Source organism: Notamacropus eugenii, chromosome X, assembly GCF_028372415.1.
Source record: "Notamacropus eugenii isolate mMacEug1 chromosome X, mMacEug1.pri_v2, whole genome shotgun sequence".
In the NCBI taxonomy this organism is placed as follows: Eukaryota; Metazoa; Chordata; class Mammalia; order Diprotodontia; family Macropodidae; genus Notamacropus; species Notamacropus eugenii.
Window position 1 is genome coordinate 77,858,205 of NC_092879.1, and position 19,524 is coordinate 77,877,728.

The following is a 19,524-nucleotide window of genomic DNA, read 5'->3' on the forward strand; positions in this document are numbered from 1 at the left end:
CATATCATAGCCTCTCCCCAACTCTTTTAGTGACCTGTCAGAGGACCTGGGTTCAGGTCTTGATTCTGTTTCCTATTATCTGTGTGGCCTCAGGAAAGTCCCTTTCCCTGTCATAGTCATCAATAAATAAGGACCTTGACCTATTTGATCTCTAAGGTCCCTTGTAGAGCAGGCATTCTGTGCAGCCTTGATTTTTCCAAGCTTCAGTCTTGTCATGTATAAAATTGGCTAAGAATTGTTTCACTTCTTTTTTCTTAGTATTGTGATTATTTTCTTAGTATTTACAAATTCTAAAACGTCCCATGAACATGAGCTGTTCATGGAGAAGGGGCACATGTGAGAGATGTTGTAAAGGTCGAATTGACTGGATTTGCCTTCACATGGGAGGTGAGAGAGTGAGAAGTTGAGGATGATTCCTGTATCTTGGAGTTTAATGACTCTTATTAGATAAAGTTTATCTGTGATTTCTTGTCAAGAACAGAATCCAAAATAGATTTTGGGAAACTTTCTAATAGCTGGTCATTGTCATAATTCATTACTTTGTTGGGTCTTCAAACTCATCAATATAAAGATCCCTTCTATTGAGACAGATGACATTGTGGCCATGCCTTCTTAGCCTCTGCAGTTCGTGGCCGTGTTCTCTCATAAATCCTCCATAGATGGTCCATCTGGTTGATTGGAGGACTTTATCTAGATCAGATGTTCTTAGTTTACTTACAAAGATGTTGATAACTATATTTCAAGATAATTGGTTTTCTTTGCACTCATCTATATTTCATTTTCTGTAGTTAAATACATGATCCTGAGAAGGGGTCCAGAGGCTTCATGAACTGCTTAAGGGGGCTGTGACACAAAAAAGATTAAGAATCTCTGAACTAGATTGTTTAACATTCTCTAGGTTAGAAGGTGGTATTTAGTTGAGACTCAAAGTAAGCCATAAGCCAGGGAAGTCAGAAGGCAGAGATGAGCGAGAGCATTCCAGGCATGGGTAACAGCCAATGAAAAGCCACAGTTGAGAGATGGAATGTGTTGTGGGAGGAACACCAAGGTGGCTAGTGTATTGAAGAATATATGGTGGGAGGGGAGTAATCTATAAGACCAGGAAAGTGGAAAGAGGCCAGATTACTAAGGGCTTTAAAATCTAGTAGTTTATATTTTATCTTGGAAGTAATAGGGAGGCATTAGAGCTTATTGAGTAAGGGGGTGACATGGTCAGACATATTCTAGGACGATCACTTTAATAGCTGATTAGAGGATGGACTGGAAGGAGGAGAGAAATGGGATAAGGAGATAAAAATGTAGGCTATTAAAAGTCCAGGCATGAGGTGATGAGAACCTACACTGTTGTGGCAGCTGTTATCAGAGGAGAGAAGGGGCACACAGGAAAGCAACCATCAAGGTAGAATTGACTAGATTAGGCAAATGATTTCACATGAGGGGGGTGAGAGAGAGTGAGGAGTTGAGAATGACTCCCAGGTTGTGAGTCTGGGTGACTGAGAGAATGGTGTCCCCTCAACACTAATAGGGAAGTCTTTGGAGAAAGACAATGAATTCCCTCTTGGACACGTTGAATTTAAGATACCAATGGGACATATAGTTCAAGATGTGTAATAGGCAGTTGCAGATGGGAGACCAACAGTCAGGAGAAAGGTTAGCGCTGGATAAATAGATCTGAGAATCATCTGCATAGAGATAATAATCAGATCCATGGAAACTGATGAGGTCCCCAAGTATGACTGTATAGAAAGACAAGAGCAGAGAAGAGGGCCCAAGACAAATATTCAGAGGGTACCTGTAGTTATCCAGACTGAACTGGATGAAGATCCAGCAAAGGAGACAGAGAAAGAGTGGTCAGACAGGTAGGAGAAGAACCAGGAAAGATCACCCTCAAAAAAACCTAGAGAGAAGAGAACCTCCAGGAGTAGAGAGTGATCCACAGTGCCAGACTGCAGAGAGCTCTGTCAAGAAGGATGAAGATCGAGAAAAAGCAATTAGATTTGGCAAGTAAGAGATCAAAGGTAGCTTTGGAAAGAGCAGCTACATTTGAATAACGGGGTTAGAAGCCACACTGCAGAAAGAGCTTAGAGTTGAGTGAGAGGATGGGAAGTAGAGCCACAGATAGTAGATATTTTTTTCTAGGGCTTTAGCCATAAAAGGAAGGAGAGCTGTAGGATGATACCTAGCAGGGAGGGATGTTCAAGTGAGGGGTTTAAGGATGTGGGAGACTTGAGACTGTTTACAGGCATCAGGGAAGCATGAAGTAGATAGGGAGAAATTGAAGATTAGTCAGTGTGGTTGACAGAGGAGGTAATCTGCTGGGGAAGATAGGATGTCATGGGATCAAGGGTTCTTGTAGAGTGATTCTCCTTAGTAAAGAGAAGGGCTACCTCTTCATGTGAAATAAGGTAAAAGGGGAGATAGGGGAAGAGATCTGAGAGATGTGAGATGAAGAGGAGGGCAGACGAGGAAGCTCTTGGTGAATGACTTCAGTTTGCCATGCCTTTCCTCTTGGCGTCTTAGTTAAGATGGTTTCCGGGTTCTTTTGCCTTTCTCATTGTAGTCACTTTTACATCATTTCAATTTCTCTAAGAAGTTATCCTGTGTCTCGACTTTCACCCATTTCCTTTTTTAAGAGTAAGTAACTCGTTTAGATGATTTGGTTTAGAGCTAATTCTACCATTCATCTTTATCATTTCTTCTATTCTGGTATTGACTATTTATTTTTGCTTTAACTAGTGGATAGACTGACTGTAGAAGGACAACTGATTGACAGCTGAGCATCCTGTCAATAATCAAGCATTTCCTGTCTGCTAAGATAGTGTACATTTCATTATTTAATATTTTGTGCAACTGATATTGGCAGATAAATTGCAATTATGTTCAAAGTGGCCTTTTGGCATGTCTGCATCACAAGCAGTAGTTGACAAATTAATTTTTGTAGGATCATAGATTTAGGGCCAGTAGTGTCCTTCGAGACCATTTACTCTATGTACTCTGCTTGTTAGTTTTACAGAGGAAGAAACTGAGACACAGAGAAGTTCAGTGAGTTACTCAAGGTCACAGAGCTAGTAAGTCTTAGACCCAGGATTGGAACTCAGCTCTTCATGCTCCAAATCCAGGGCTCTTTTTACTAAATCAAATAAGAGGAAACTGTCCCTCTTGCAACTATCTAAGTCAGAGTCTGATCATTCCAGAAGAGGCTTTAAGTTGAGGCCTAGCTCTTGTTAAATATTTAGAATTTGAGACTTCAGCTGTCACCATCAAACTTTATCAGTAAAATTGGCCTTGGCCTTTAAAAGTGTAGTGAAATCAGATCTGACTGGCTAATTCTCCACAGGCTGCCAGCTACTCAATCCTCACAATCTTATTTTAGTCACCAGCTCTTTGTCACTGATGCAGCTTCTTTTTATAAAGACTGATTAGCCCACTCAGCTGGTAAAACAAACCGCCCAAGGCATGGCCTTTGTGTCATATTGATAGATGTAGCTCTGTGTGGCAAAGTCAAGGTGTTGGGCCCAAGAGCAGCCAAACCAGGAAACTGGTGAGGTCTCAGGTAATTGGGGGAGCTTCTAGTCTCAAAGAAGGCAGTGGCCAGGGAAAGCCCCTCTCTGCCTGCTGGCAGAGGTGAATTTTTAGACAAGGAACCGAAAACCCATTCCCTCTCCTCCCTGGGCCTCTTGGCCACACCCTAGTGGGAAGCTCTGCCAAGCCATGGTGATCTGGGGCCATGTCTCCTTTTTCATGTAGCTTTTGCAGCTGACTCTCAGGTTTCTGGGAGGGGAAAATTCCTTTGCTGATATGAGCAGGTGGAACAGTTGAGGGAAAAAAAATCCCTCCAGGGCAGCTGACTGGGGAGGAATGCCATCTCTTTCCATCGCCCCTTCTCTGTTGCCCAGTCCCTCAAGATCTGCCTGATCTGTGCTTAGTCTGAACCACTCAGGTGTCACGTATCATTTGATTCTCCTTATATCGCTGGTATTAGAAATCATGGACTCTCAAAGCTAGAGGAGATGTCAGATCATCCGTCTAGATGCAACCTGGACCCTCTACCATAGGCTCTCCAAGCAGCCCTTTCTTGAATTGTCCTTCCCAGGCAGCTTCCTCCCTCTTCTTTGAGATTGTCCTCAGGGTTAGGAGGTTTTTCCTGACATGAAGCCTAAATCGGCTTCTTGACCCAGGGTCCAACCACTGCTCCTGGTTCTGTCTTCAGGGGCCAAGGAGAAAAAGGCTCATCTCTCTTTTGTAAGACAGCTTTCAGGTACATGGAGATATCTGTCATGTGGCCCCTAAAATTTCTCTTCACTAGGCTAAACATCCCTGATTCCTTTAACCAATCCTCCTATGATGTGGTCAGTAGTCACCTTTCTATCCTGGTCACTCTCCTCTGAATGGATTCTGGAACGTCTGTGTGTTTCTAGTGACCAAGGGATGGATATTCAACAAATACTTACTGCCTGAATCAGTAAAGAAGCCTGTTTCACAAACCTCATCTGCTACTCCAGCCCAGAAGTCTCTTTCCTGTTTCTGCACTAAGTGCTATGTGTGCTGTACAACTCAGCCCTTGATCACAGGTGCTTTGGTTTTGTCTTCAGTTTTATGGGCACGTTTCATTTTCCCTTATAGATTGTAAGGCCTGTGAAACTAAGGATTGTGACTTATAGTTGTGACTCCCTGCATCCCTGCCCCTCCTCCCACTTCCCTGCTCGCCTGGCCTTCTATATATTTGGGATAGGGCCTGGACTTTTTGTTTCAATAGTAAAAGACTATTTGCCTCAGGTGAGGCAAGTCTCTCTACCAATGGGGGCTGGTGCCTTCTCTGTAACTGTTACATATGTTTTAGAGAATTGTCTAGAACAAGTAGTTCTCAAAGTGGTTCTGAGACCTTTTGGTCTCAGAATCGTTTTACAATCTTAAAAATGACTAAAGATACCCCCTGCCAAGAGCTTTTGTTAATGTGGGTTACATCTATCACTATTTACTCTATTAGAAATTAAAATGTCTTAGCATTATTATAGAAATAGTTTTGACCTCACAAAACTCCTAGAAGGGTTTTGGGGATCCCTTTGGGTCTACAGACTTCATTTTTTAAAATTTATAATTTATTTATGTTTTAGTTCTTAACATTGATTTCCACAAGAATTTGAATTCAAAATTTTCTCCCCATTTCTCCCCACCTCCCACTCCAGGACAGCATGCACCCCATCTACCCCTTCCTCCAGTCTGTCCTCCCTTCTATTACCCACCCTTCTGCCATCCCCTTTCCCTTCTATTTTCCTGTAGGGCAAAATAAATTTCTATACTCCATTGCCTGTAAAGCTTAATTTCCAGTTGCATGATAAAACAATTTTTTAACATTCATTCTTAAAGCTTTGAGTTCCATATTCTTTCCCTCCCTCCCACTCTCATTGAGAAAACAAGAAATTCAGTATAGGTCATACATGTGTAACAATGCAAAGCACTTCCATAATAGTTATGTTGTAAAAGACTAACCACATTTCCCTCTGTCCTATCCTGCCCTTCATTTATTCTATTCTCTCCCTTGACCTGTCCTCAATAATGTTTGCTTCTGATTATCCTTTTCCCCAATTTGCTGTCCCTTCTATTATCTTCCCTCTCCTATACCCTTTCCCCTTGTCTTCCTGCAGGGTAAAATAGATTTCCATATCCAATTGAGTGTGTGTTATTCCCTCCTTAAGCCAAATCCCATAAGAGTAAGGCTCATTTATTTCCTTTCTTCTTCCCCCTCTTCTCCTCTATTGTAGAAGCTCTTTCTTCTCTCTTGTATGTAATATGATTTACTACATTCTACCTCTCCCTTTCTCTTACTCCTAGTACATTTAATTCAACAGTAAATTTTATTTTTTTAGGTATTCTACCTTCAAATTCAGTTCACCCTGTGCCCTCTATGTATGTGTATATATATATATATATATATATATATATATATATATATATATATATATATATATATATATATATATATACACACACATACACATACATACATGTACATATACATACCTACACGTATATAATATACACATACATACATATCCATACACACCTGAAAAAGGTCTCATGAGTTACAAATAACATCTTTCCATGTAGGAATCTAAACAGTTCAACTTTAACAATTTCCTTAAGGCTTCTCTTTCCTGTTTACCTTTCCATGTTTCTCTTGATTCTTGTATTTGAAAGTCAAATTTTATGTTCAGCTCTGGTCTTTTCAACAAGAATACTTGGAAGTTCTCTGTTTCATCGAAATCCCATATTTTCCCCTGAAGTATTATACTCAGTTTTGCTGGGTAGGTGATTTTTGACTTCTGGAATATTATATTCCAAATCCTTTGATCCCTTAGTGTAGAAGCTGCTAAATCCTGTATTATCCCGGTTGTATTTCCACAATACTTGAATTGTTTCTTTCTGGCTGTTTGTAATATTTTCTCCTTGAACTGAGAACTCTGGAATTTGGCTGTAATATTCCTAAGAGTTTTACTTTTGGAATCTCTTTCAGGAGGTGATCAGTGAATTGTTTCCATTTCTATTTTACCCTCTGGTTCTAGAATATCAGGGCAGTTTTCCTTGATAATTTCTTGGAAAATGATGTCTAGGCTCTTTTTTTTTGATCCTGGTTTTCAGGTAAGCCAATAATTTTTCAATTTTCTCTCCTGGATCTATTTTCCAGGTCAGTTGTTTTTCCAATGAGATATTTCACATTGTTTTCTATTTTTCATTCTTTTGGTTTTGTTTTATAATTTCTTGGTTTCTCATAAAGCCATTAGCTTCCATCTACTCCATTCTAATTTTTGAAGAACTATTTTCTTCAGTCAGCTTTTGAGCCTCCTTTTCCATTTGGCTAATTCTGCTTTTTAAAGCATTCTTCTCCTCATTGTTTTTTGAACCTCTTTTGCCATTTGGTTTAGTCTATTTTTAAAGGTGTTATTTTCTTCAGCATTTTTTGGGGCATCTCCTTTAGCAAGCTGTTGATTCAGCTTTTCATAATTTTCTTGCATCATTCTCATTTCTCTTCCCAATTTTTCCTCCACCTCTCTTACTTGATTTTCAAAATCCTTTTTGAGCTCTTCCATGGCCTGAGACTATTGCATATTTTATTTTGGAGGTTTTGGATGCAGAAGCCTTGACGCTTATATCATCCTCTGATTGTATGCTTTGTTCTTCTTAATTCAAAAGGATGGAAGAAAATACCTTTTCACCAAGAAAGTAACCTTCTAGAGTCTTATTTTTTCCCCTTTTTGGGGCATTTTCCCAGCTAGTTACTTGACTTTTGAGTCCTTTGTCAAGAAAAAGGTATACTGTAGGGACCTGTAAGTTCTTAGTTCCTCCACGGTGGCACAATCAAGGGAGAGGAGTTTACTCCTCTCCTGGCCTGTGCTCTGGTCTGTGAGCATTCACAAGCACTCTTTTCTGCCTGGAATCTATGAGTAGGATTCTCTCTCCAGAGTTTTCACTAGCCCTACCACACCAGTGCTCCTCCTCACTCCAGGACTGCCAATCAGTACTGAGACCCAGATGAGCCTCTTGATTCCCCCAGGGTCTTTAGGTTGAGGGCTCCTCCAGTTCTGTCCCTGCCACACTAAGTGGCCAAGGCTGGGCTGCGTTCTGAATCTGGTGTGATAGACCTTTCCTGTTGGCTTTTCAGGCTGTCTTGGTTTGGAAATCTCTTTTCACTCTGTCATTTTGTGGCTTCTGCTGCTCTAGAATTTGTTTATTCATTTTTATAGGTGTTATACGGGCTATGGGGACAGAGCTAGAACTGGTTGTCTTTCTGCTCTGTCATCTTGGCTCTGCCTCCTCCAAACTTCATTTTTAAAAGAACTATTGGCCTAAAACATTGTTGGGTTATGTGGTTTGGCCAGATCCATACAGCTACCTTGTGGCTAAAGTGGGACTTGAACCAAGGCCATCCCCACTCCTCAGAGCTTTCCTTTAGCTATTGCTCAGAACCTACTTGTTGCTTCTTGCCTGATCCCTTTGCTCCTGATTTTCTAATGGATTCCTCCAGTATTTCCCTTTCTCTTGTTCTTATATCTTGATGATCCCATATTTTCCATGCTCCTGCTTTTCTTTTTGCAATTCACTCCCCCTCCCCCAATTTACAAACATTTATTTTTCCTCTTTCCCACTCTAATCTCTCTGGAAAACAAAAGAAGAACAAAATCTTTATGACAAAATGCATAGTCAAGGAAAACAAATTCCCACATAAGTTGTTTCCAAAACGTCTGTCTCATCCAAGACAAAAAGAGTCTTTCACCTGACAGTGGTGGGTAATATTCTTCATCAGTACATTACATTAGTCTCTCTTGCCTCAAGTCTCTTCCCACTCCAGTCCATCCTCCATTTTTAGTTGTCAAATGATCTTCCTAAAGTGCATTTCTGACCCTGTCACTCCTCTATTCCCCACAAGGCCACTGGCTCCCTGTCACTTCCAGGATCAGATGCAAACCCCTCTTGTTGGCATTCAAAGCCTTTCCTAACCTAGCCCTGCCCCTCCTTACCTTTTTAATCTCCTTACATTTCACTCACCCTCAGGCATACTCCATTCCAGTGGTATTAGCCTCTTTACTGTTCCTCCCACAAGATGCACTATCTCCTGACTGTGGATATTTGCACTGACTCTTTCCTATGCCTATAGTTCTCTCCCTCTTCATCTCTGTCTCCTGGCTTCCCTGGTTTTCTTCAAGCCCCAACTAAAAGCCCAAGTTCTATATTATGCCTCCCCTGATCCCCCTTAATGCTAGCACCTTCCCTCTGCTGGTGATCCCCAATCTATCCTACATATAGCTTGTCTGTACATAGTTGTTTGCATATTGTCTCCTCCATTAGACCATGAGCACCTTGAGGACAGGGACTCTCATTTCCCTTTCTTTGTCTTCCTAGGCTTTAGGATAGCAGTACAGTGCTTAGTAAGTGCTTAATAAATTCACGTTGCCTTGACTCAGAGTTCTTAAGTCTTTCACAGACGTTCATTTTTTAATGTTGTTGTATAAATTATATTTTGCATATTATATAATTTTTTTCTGTATAAATGTTGTATAAATTGCTTTCCTGGTTCTGCTCATTTCACTCTGTATCAATTCATGAATTTTTCAAATTTTCTCTGAAATAGTCCTTTTCATCATTTCCTGGCACAATGGCATTCCATTACGTAATATACCAGAATTTGTTCAACTATTCCCCACTTGATGGACATTCCCTTAGTTTCTAATTCTTTGCCATTACAAAAAGAGCTGCTGTAAGTATTTTTGTATACGTAGGCTCTTTTGCTTTTCCTTTGATTTCTTTGGAATATAGACTTAGTAGAAGTATTACCTGGTGACTTTGGAAGCATAATTCCAAATTTTTTTCTAGTAAAGCTAGGTCAATTCCTAGTTTCACCAGCAGCACATCATCCTGCTATTGCTCTATCATTATTGAAGGGAATCTCCCCTGGTCCTGGCTATCCCTTCCAACTGGCCAATCCTTTCCCAGTACCTACTGGTCCTTCCATCTTACTCATAGGCTTCTTGCTTCTCTTGAATTCTTCAGAAACATTTGAATTCATCTGGGTTCTTCAGCCTTCCCATCCATCTCAGCATAATTCAGTTTCTGTGCTGAGCTAAGACAGGAAAGAAAGCACATTGATTTTTTTTTAAGAAAAGTTTTGTTATTGTTAAACTGTGAGTACTTTGCCAAGAAGAGAAGAGAGAACTTCCAGTCTCTCTACTAGGCCTATGTGCGTAGTGAGTACATATCTGGATATTGCCCCTTATTATTCAGTAACATGATTATTATAATCACATGAATAATAATTTTGTAAAAATGTAAGTGCTTACTATGGGCAAGGATTCCTTGAGCTAGATGCCAGAGCTGAAGACTGCATGTCACAGGGTATTCTTCATTCAAGGAGCTGACGTACAGATAGTCATGATCATCAGCAATCTTCCAGGCAACTTATTTTCTTTTTCACTTTTACAAAATGAACTTTGTGGAATGAAAGAAACCACTAGCACTTGTTTATCTGACATTTTTCATTTAACCTAATTCAATTTAACAGATCTATTGAACACTTACTATGTGCAAGGCACTGTTCTAGGTACTAAGGAAACAAAAGCCAAATCCAAACAGTCCCTGCCTTCAGTGAGATTACATCTTATCAAGGGAGGTATTTGGATTACCATGTCCAGATGAGTAAATATATACTACAGTGTATGTAAGGGAGGACAAAGTCATTTCAGGAGGTAGAAAGCATTAACAGTTGGAGAAATCAGGGAAGATCATTCTCATTTAGGGGAGACACTTAAGCTGTGCTTTCAAAGCACCTTTGTGAAGGTGTGGATTGTAGAGGTCATGAAGGGGAATAATATGCAAGTGTGTGGGAGCCAGCCTTCCTTTGGGAAACAAATGTGCCTTTTACCCCGTTTGAATTCTTTGGGCCACACTTGTGGAACCTTTTGGCTAATGATCCAATGACTTGGCTGAACAAGGTCATCTTCTTTTAATAGCACTGCTCTTAGAGCTCTCCACAACTTGGACCAATCCTAAAATGATATTCATCTGAGTCTTAAAATAGGACCCCTCCTCCCTATATCCCAATACTGGGCGGGCAGTCCCTGACAGCTGGTCACTTCAGAGATTCTCTTGTGGGGCATAGGGAGCAGGAAAGCCACTCATCTGAGCATGAAAACTGGAATTGGTGCCCTGGTTGCGGGAATTGTTGGTGTTATTGGAGTTCTCCTGTTCCTCGTTGCATTTGGAACAGAGTACTGGCTGCTAGCAACAGAGGCCTGTGGAGATTTTGCCTCTAAAAATGGAACTCTGGACACTGAGAGGGTAAGCAGTCATCAAATGAGTCTTATGAAAAGCCACCAGGGCTTCCCTCTAATGGCCTAAGAAAGAAATTGGGGTCCTAGGAAGCTAACACAGAAATACTAGAAGATGGCTCTTAGGCTTTTCATTTTAACTTGTGTTTGTAGCACTTGGCAATGGTTGAAATTTGGGCATTGGCAAAGCACTTCCTGGAAAACACTGCCATTGGGAGGCCCAAGGGAAGCCTGAGAGGGAAGGAGAGGCTCAATGGCCTCCTAGACTACTGTAGGCTTGCTTGGGAGGATCTGGGTTCTACTACCAGCTCCACTGCTCCCTTGCATATGACTTTGGTCAAGTCACTTGTCTTTTATCAGTTTCCCTCTCTGTAAAACAAGGGGGGGTGGCCTAGATATTAGCTAAGTTCTCTCTCCATTTTGAATGGTCTAGGGGCCTGGTGGCGTAACAGCAAATTGTAGCAGGTTGAAGTGTCAGGAGAAATATTCTTGGTGATGATATTGTAGGTTCCCCAAATGTTCAGGGCTCTCATTACCTTTCTTATTTCAAACCACATATCATATTTTCAAAAATATTTTTGGTCCAGACCTGAGACTTCATCAGTACAGGGACCTCCTTATGTGAAAACTCTCTCTGATGGTGCACAATGACGACATGTTTGCAACTTGCAGTCTTGGAGAGTTGATTGGGGCATTGAGAAGGTAGGTGACGTGGTCAGGTTCACAGTGCTGGTCTGGTGGAAGCAAGCCTTGAACCCAAGATAGCCTGACTCTAAGGCTGGCCTCCTCACCATTGTGCCACATGACTTCTCAGCTATATACCTAAAGCTGTAGATCTGGGATTTATGCATTTGAGGAATTTGGCAAAGCAAATGTCCAGGAAGATTTACAGAGAAAAATGGTTCCAAACATTCCATCCATTCAGTAAGGAAATGGTTTCTAGAATTAAGCTCTGAGGGAGAGCTTTCTCTCTCCATACCTCTGAAAGCAACCTTTGTTTGGTTTGAACTGTGGTCTACCCCAAAAGGCTCTTTCTTTGCGCAGCTCAGATGCAGACTCACGGCTTTATCTGAACAGTGTCATAGTGCTCACGTTTAATGGTGTCCTAAGGTTTGTCTCTGGCACGTGAAGCTCTCCATGCTCTGGGCACCTACCTCAGACCACAGTTGCTGAGTTGTACCTAGGACCGGAGCTTCACACCAGAAGGTGACCATAGGAATGGAATCATGGGTCTGGATTAGCAACAACCAAAGCCAAGGTTATCATGTACATTTGGGGTACATGTCTATATGGGTGACCTGAATGTTACCATTTTCTTCCTTTGGGTGGGGGAGCTGTCTGTTGGCACTCAGTAGGGTCTTACACAGAAATGTCATAGTCTTGGTCTTCAGAGAAACTGGCCATCAAAAATACTTTTTGCTGTCTCTATTTCCCTTTTCCCCACTATTGGGATCTTTCTGCCACATAATCTGATGCCTCTCTAATTGTTGAAATCCAGGTAGGAAGCAAAGGGGTTAAGGAGGTTTTGGGGAGGAGAGGGTGTGGGGAGGTTGGGCTTTCCTGACAAAGCCATAATCACAATACTAGACAGATATCGCCACAAAAGGATGTCCCTCCTTGGTCTCTAGTTGGGGATTGTTGGTGTACTCCAGGAGGAATATGGGGGAATCTATACTGAGTGGCAGAATCCTCTGCTCAGGAGTATTCTATTAGTCTCCGAACTTAATATGTATCACAATATGTATGTACCATATTTGTTCAAATACAGGCTGTACTTCCCCCCAGATCTCTTGTATAAAACCTGATTGTGGCCTACTATCAAGGGATTTTTCAATGTTTATATCTTTTTCTTTCTTTCAAAGAGGTCTCATTTTGAGTGTACGCCTGTTTTTAGGAAAGGCCAGTGTCTAGGCAAATACAGTAATTAAACTTCATTTTAATGAAAAATAAATCCATAATTCAAATTTGACACTAATCCAGTCTTACCTCCCTCCTAGTTCCTCGCAATTAATGAAGTTTGACTATATTTTACAATCCAGCCTTTTATTCAGACACTGTCATCCTGGCCAAGGAACTTGGAAAAACAAGCTGCCAATCCACACTGGTGGCCCATTTTTTCATGCATCAGACTCACCTGGAACCGTTCTGCCCAAACAGTGAGGATGGTGCATCCAGGGACCAGGGGAATCCTGGATCTCTGCCCTCTGGATGACCATAGAGACATAGTGAGACAGATGGTTTCACAGAGGTTTGCAAGATGTTTATTAGTAGGACTGGAGCATTGTGGTTAATTAAACTGAAAGCTTGTGTCCAAATGGTTTTCTGATACAGCCTTAAATATATATATATATATCTGAGTTGATAATGGGAAGGATATTCAAACAAACTAACATCCTAATTTGGGAATAGAGTGTTTTAGGAAGCTGGGTTTTCCCCCCAGGAGTTTAACTATTTTTTAACCAAGAGTTAAACCATTTGTAGGATTGTGCTTGTTCTTGTCTGTAATTAAGTATTGTTTGCAACTGCAGCCTCATATTTAAGGTCTTTGTCAGTCGACAAGTATTTCTTGATTTGTAGTTACAGAATCTCAGAACTGGAGGGGACCTGGGGGCCACTTACGCCAAATCGCTCCCATCTCCAACATCCATCCTCAACGAGTAGGCATGTAGCTTTTGCTTGAAGACCTTTAATGAAGGAATGGTCACTGCCTCCTGAGGCAGCCCTCTCTACTTTGGGGCAACTCCAATTCTTAGGGAGCTTTTCCACGACTCCCCCCACCCAACTGTCCTAGTTCTGCTCTCTGGGGCCAAGCAGAATGAGTCTATTCCTTCTTCCACACAACAAGATTTGATGGCTTCCTGCTCACCCTCACTCCTCACCTTCCCCCCAGGTCTTTTCTCTTCCAGGCTACATATCCCACATCTCCATGTTCCTTCACTGAATCCTTATACGTTTTGACTGCAGGGTCATTTCTGATCCTTCTTGTCCTCATCTCAATTCCCTCCAGTTTATCAATATCCTTCCCCAAAGGTGGCACTCTGAAGACTACACTTGGTCCAGGGCAAGGCTATTGGTTCTCTGGGCCTGGAGATTGCACGTCTCCAAATGCAGGCTAACATAGCTAACATGTCTCCAAATGCAGGCTCATAGTAGCTTGGAGGCTGGCATAGTTTACTACTGACTTTTATTGAACTTCTGCTTCATTAGCATCTCCAGAGAGTTTTCAGACAAGCTGATCTCCAGCCATTCCTCCCTAGGCTGTACTTGTAAAGTTGATTGTTTTTCAGTACAAATATAAGCCTCTATATTTATCTCTTTTAATTTTTACCCTGTTTGCTCTCTCCTGTTGTTAAGGCTGTCAAGATCTTTTGGGATCCCATCTCTCTCGTTCCATGTTTTAGTTGGCTCTCCCAGCTTAGTGGCATCCGCACATTTGATGGACATGCCTTTTCCAAGACTCTTAACTTTGTGTCTGTCACCTGTAAAACAGCTAACCAGCAGAGGGCCTTGCCCAGATGTCTGGGGGCTCTGAACAAGGTGACATCGAGCTATTATTAGCTGCCCCTTAAGTGTATTCTGTTGTCAGAAGACCTGGGTTTAAATCCTGGCTCTGCTCTGTACTTACTAGCTCTGGGGCCTTGAGAATATTACTTCCCTCTCTGAGTCTTTGTCTCCTCATCCATAAAATGACTGGGTGATATCTCAAGTCCATTCTAGCTCTATATCCTATGAATCAGGGTACACTCTGGGTCCAGTTCTGTGTGTTTAGCTTGCTTCTCACTTCCTAGAAAGCTAAGGCAGACTTCCAACTAGTATCAGAACTCTGTGTCCAAGCTAGACTTCTCTGTGCTAGGGCCATAGGTTTAATTGTTGTCATGTTTTGTTTCCTGTAGGAAGGTGTTTCCAGAGACTCCTCAAGAAGTGCCCTCACATTCCACCATGAAGGCTTCTTCTGGAGGTGCTGGTTCTCAGGAGAGGGAACCCATGGGAACGTCTGGAAATACTGGTTCAGTGAGTACAACTGAGAGAGACTTGCTCGTGGCTTCTGGGAAACTCTGCTATATGGGGATTAGAAATTGGAGGGTGATGTATGCAATGTGCTGAGCCTGAGTTCCTAAGAGGCCTGTACTCGGAGGATACCATTTTCTGTTTTCATTCACTGATTTCTGCAGAAGGCCTGTGGCCATTTTGATTCATTAGATGGTCAAATTCTGACTTGGCTACTCACTACCAATGTGATCTTTGGGCAAGTCACGTAATCTCTATTGGTCTCAGTTCCATCAATGGTCAAATGAGTGGGTTGAACTAGATGACCTCTAAGATCCCTTCTATCTCCAGATTAATGTTCCTATAACCTGTAAAACTCATTCATCCATTAATTGATCAGTAAGCATTTATTAAAAACCCTTCATGTGTGCCAGGCATTGGGTTAAGCCGATGTTTCTTAATCTGGGGTTGATGAATACTTTGCTTTATGGACAGATTTCAGAGGGTCCATGGACTTGGATGGAAAAAAGTGCATCTTTATTTCAATATAATTGGTTTTCTTTGTAATTCTGTGCATTTTATTTTATACATTTAATAACATTGTTCTGAGAAGGGGTCATTAGGTTTTACCAAACTGCCAAAGAGATCCATGGCATAAAAAAGGTTAAGAATCTTTGTGCTAGTCATTGAGGATAACTAGAAAAAGAAAAAAATAATTCCTGTTATTAAGGAGCTTAACATTCTAATGAGGGAGACAGCTTATGTATAAACAGGTACGTATAGGATATGTAGAGCAGATACCCAGTATCTACTGGTTCATCTCAGAGAAGATGAATCTTGAAGGAAGCCAGGAATTCAAAGAGGCAAAGGTGACGAGGGAGGGCATTCCAGGCATGGGGGCCAGTCAATGGAAAGGCACAGAGGTGGGAGATGGAGGGTCATGTGTGAAGAACAGTAAGTATGCCAGTATGCCTGGGTGTGAAAGAAGTCCATAAAGGGGAAAAGAGGCAAAGTTTGAAGCAATTTAAGTAATGGAGAAGTTTATATTTGATCTTAGAAGAGTTTGGCAAGCTGAGGATCTTTGGTCTGGTGAGTGGAAGGTGGACTGGGAGAGGGGGTGGGTTGGGGCAAAGAGACCAATAGGAAGCTATTATAATAATCCAGATGAGTGGAGATGACACCCTGACCTCGAATGGTGGTGAGAAGGGGATGTATGTGGGAAATGTTATGAAGGGAAAATAGACAGTTTGGCAGCTAGTTTAACAGACAGGGTAAGTGCAAGTGAAGAGTCAAAGATGACACATAGGTTGCAAACCAGGGTGACTGGGAAGATGGTGGTGTCTTTGCCAGTCAGAGGGAAGTTTGGAACAGGGGAGGGTTGGGTGGGGAGATGAGTTCAGTTTGGGACATATAGAGTCTAAGTCCCCCCAAATCTGTGCCTCACTTTCCTCATCTGTCACTCTAAGCCTGTGGTCCTCTGATATTTATTAGCTATTATGTGGCCAGCCTTCTGTTAGGCATTGTGGGGAATACAGGGGAGCCTAAGGAGTACGAACCACTTGCAGTCTAGTTTGGATCCAAGCTGTGAAGAGACAAAAAGCTCAACATTCCAAGATGAGAATATCAGACGGTGATGATTTATGTAGTAGGTAAGAGTTATGGAATTTCACAGAAGCCTCGGGAAAGAAGATGGTGGAGTAGGAACTGAGCCTGAAGAGTGGGCAGAGGGATGTGCCAGGGCACGACTTTGCTCATAGGAAGCACTTAAACAAATGTATCTTGAATTGAGTTGAATTCCAGAGCATGAGAAAAGATGCCAAGGTGTTTGGAGGACCTGTCCAAGTGAAACAGTGATTTTATATTAGGGAGTAATAGGAAATTAGGTTGGAATGGTAATTTGGGACCATATTGTGGAGAGCTTTGAATGCTAGGCTAATGAATGAGATTTTATCTTGCAGGCTCTAGGGATCCAGTGAAGGCTTTTGAGCAGAATCACAGAATTTCAGAGTTAAAAGAGGCTTTGGAGCCCTTCTAATCTAATCCGTTTGTGAAACAGAATGCCCATAATGCCCTTGATAAATGATCATTCAGTATTTATTGGAAAATCTCTGAAGAAGAGGAACACCTATTGTCTCTCAAGGTGGCCCACTGCCCTTGGACCACAACTCTAATTCAGCTTCTTTGTGACTTCTACCCATCGCTCCTCTTTCTGTGCTCTTGGGCCAAACCAAACCAGTCTAGACTGTAACCCCCATGACTGCCCTTGAAGATATCTCTCATGTCTTCTGGGCCTTCCATTCTCCAGGCTAAATATTCCCATTTCTTTGAGTGTGCCTTTCTATGGTGTGACCTTGAGGCCTGATCAGGGGCATGACCTGATGAAAGGGGCATTTTAGGAAGATTAACCTGCTGGGAGCAAGGGAGTGGTGGAAGAAGGAGAGACTGAGAGACCAGTTAGCAGCAGGGGCCAAATGCAAAAGGCACGGGGAAGGAAGACCCCGAAGGGCTTGGCACCTTTTGGGGGTGTGGACAAGGAGGTATCAAAGAGGAATTCAGTTTCAGATGAGGGGGAGGAGAATGACAGTGCAATTGGTGGAAATGTTTCTTGCGTGAGGGCCCGACATCCTGAGAGCCTCTTTTTCGAGTGGGCATCAGAGCTGGGCTGCAAACTTGGTGTGTTCTGTGCACGTGCAGTGGCATATTAAGAGGAAGTCAGCCTGCACACTTCACTAAAGAGCTGACAGACCTCATTCCCTTCTTTGGCATTGATTAGACTAGAAGCAGATTAGGTCCAATTATTTTGATCCCCTTGTACTAATGATAATCAATTCAATAAGAGTTCCAGAGACGTTTGGGTAAGAACAAGTGTCCACTTATTATGATATGCTCCTCTTAACTAGGGAACATTGGAAAAGAAGCAGCCTCGCATCAATGACTAATTGCAGCAGTCTCATTAATCACTCAGCCCTTCTCTAGTGCTCATGTCCTAGGGTGGCACTTCCCTTGTCATTGCTGCAGATACTGATCAGTCCCTGGAGCAGCCAGTGACTCAGTTCCCTTCCAGATGGTTTGGCACACATTACATTAGTATGGATTCTATTTTGGAGTATGCCACAGTACACTCTTATCTCTTGAGTTGGTTATTATCTTGGTTGGAAGATAGATAAAACTGTGAACATGTCCCATTGGCCAATCTGGAGTGCTAGCTTTGGGGACTTCTTTGGAGGCTGTTTCCTTCTGAGCCTCAATGTCATTGCTTCTCTCCATGAGGATGGGTGATCAAGGGTGACTGCATTAATCCAAACCCTGCAGTGTCTTTCCAGCTTCCAATTACACAAATGTGCAAAAGGAACTCCGGATGTGGGAACTCCCTCCACCAATATAGATTGCATGTATCTATGACTCAGTAGATAGTCCTGCAGAGTTGCTTGAGACACATAGAGGGTGTGAGTTGCTCACTAAGTGGCAGAGGACTTCCTAACTCCAAGCCCAGGGCACTATCCTTTATACCTCAACCATCTCTCAAGTCAGGTCCTGACTAATTATCTATTTTGCCAGTTGTTAAATGTATAATTGCAGAGGCTTAAAATTTGTTGGCTTGGATGCTCATTAGATTCTAATCAGTTTTTCTTTTCCCTTTTGTAGCTAACCAACCTCGTACCAAGCACTGCCGCCCCGGTTATCTCTTTCCTATGCCCATTGCTCTGGGACCTTTACCACACCCTTCTTATGATGCGACTGCAGGTGAGTTTGGAAAAATATGCTTAGGCCTCATGTTTCCTCCTCTTCTCCACCCTGACCTTTGTACTCAATATCATCTTCCTTTATGCCATTGTAGACACAGAACAGAAATATGTCATACATGTGGCATGGTCCAAAGCCTGTTGTCTCAGTTGGCTGGCACACAGAACTACCCAACAAAAGTTGTCAGTTGGATCCTTGTATAGGCCAGTTGGCTTTGCTTTGTGGCCCTGAATTCTTCTAGCCACCTAGAAGATATGTGGTAGCAGGTGAACTCATTCCTGCCACAGGGAAAGTGATTCCAAACCATTCCCTATTAATGGATGCTAGAGATTTTCCTTTCTGTGTGGAAGGTTAACATCCTCCCTCTGTCCCTAATACTCTTACTATGCCATCCTCACTGCTCCAGATTCAGGGCAGTTTGTAGTTTTTATTATTTCATAAATTTCTACAGACAGAATTCATCTGCAAGTGGTGACCTACTGGTGATGAGGCTTTCTGTACTTAAGTAGGCTAAGTGGGGCCTTGGAAAGCAGAATCCATGTGTTGGTGTGACCACACTTAATGCCTTTCTAATATGCTTGAAGTTGTGTAGGATAGAGAGGACAATGAATCTCACAATCTTAAGGCCATCTATAACCATTCACTTAGTTTTTGCTGTTTGAAATGTGAGATCATTGTCTGAAGACCAATAAGCGCGTTATGCTGGGTTAGCTCTGTCTTGGGGATTTATAGAAATAAAGACATGGATGAGTGTTGATGAGCAGGCATGACTGGGGCGTGATTTGCATCAGCGGAAGGAGTGTCCACATTGATGAGTTCTTAGATCAACTAGAGTATATGGAATGCAGCATACTTTCCCTTAGATGGCATGAAATGTGCTTGAGTGGGAAGAAGTAGCAAAGGGACCAAGAAGAATCCTATTTATAGGAGCAAAAATGTGAGGACCTTGTCCAGTGATCAACAAGTGGACCAT

At 42.1% G+C, this 19,524-nt stretch overlaps 1 protein-coding gene across 1 annotated transcript in view; it reads left to right on the forward strand.

Annotated features, from left to right (window-relative positions):
- The window catches only part of LOC140516128 (sodium/hydrogen exchanger 2-like), a 132,103-nt gene extending 117,302 nt beyond the window's left edge, over nt 1-14,801 (forward strand). The window contains exon 15 of the mRNA XM_072627103.1: nt 14,714-14,801. The gene's annotated coding sequence lies outside the window, so the exon portion shown is untranslated. The remainder of the gene's footprint in view (nt 1-14,713) is intronic.
- Nucleotides 14,802-19,524: the final 4,723 nt, after the last annotated feature.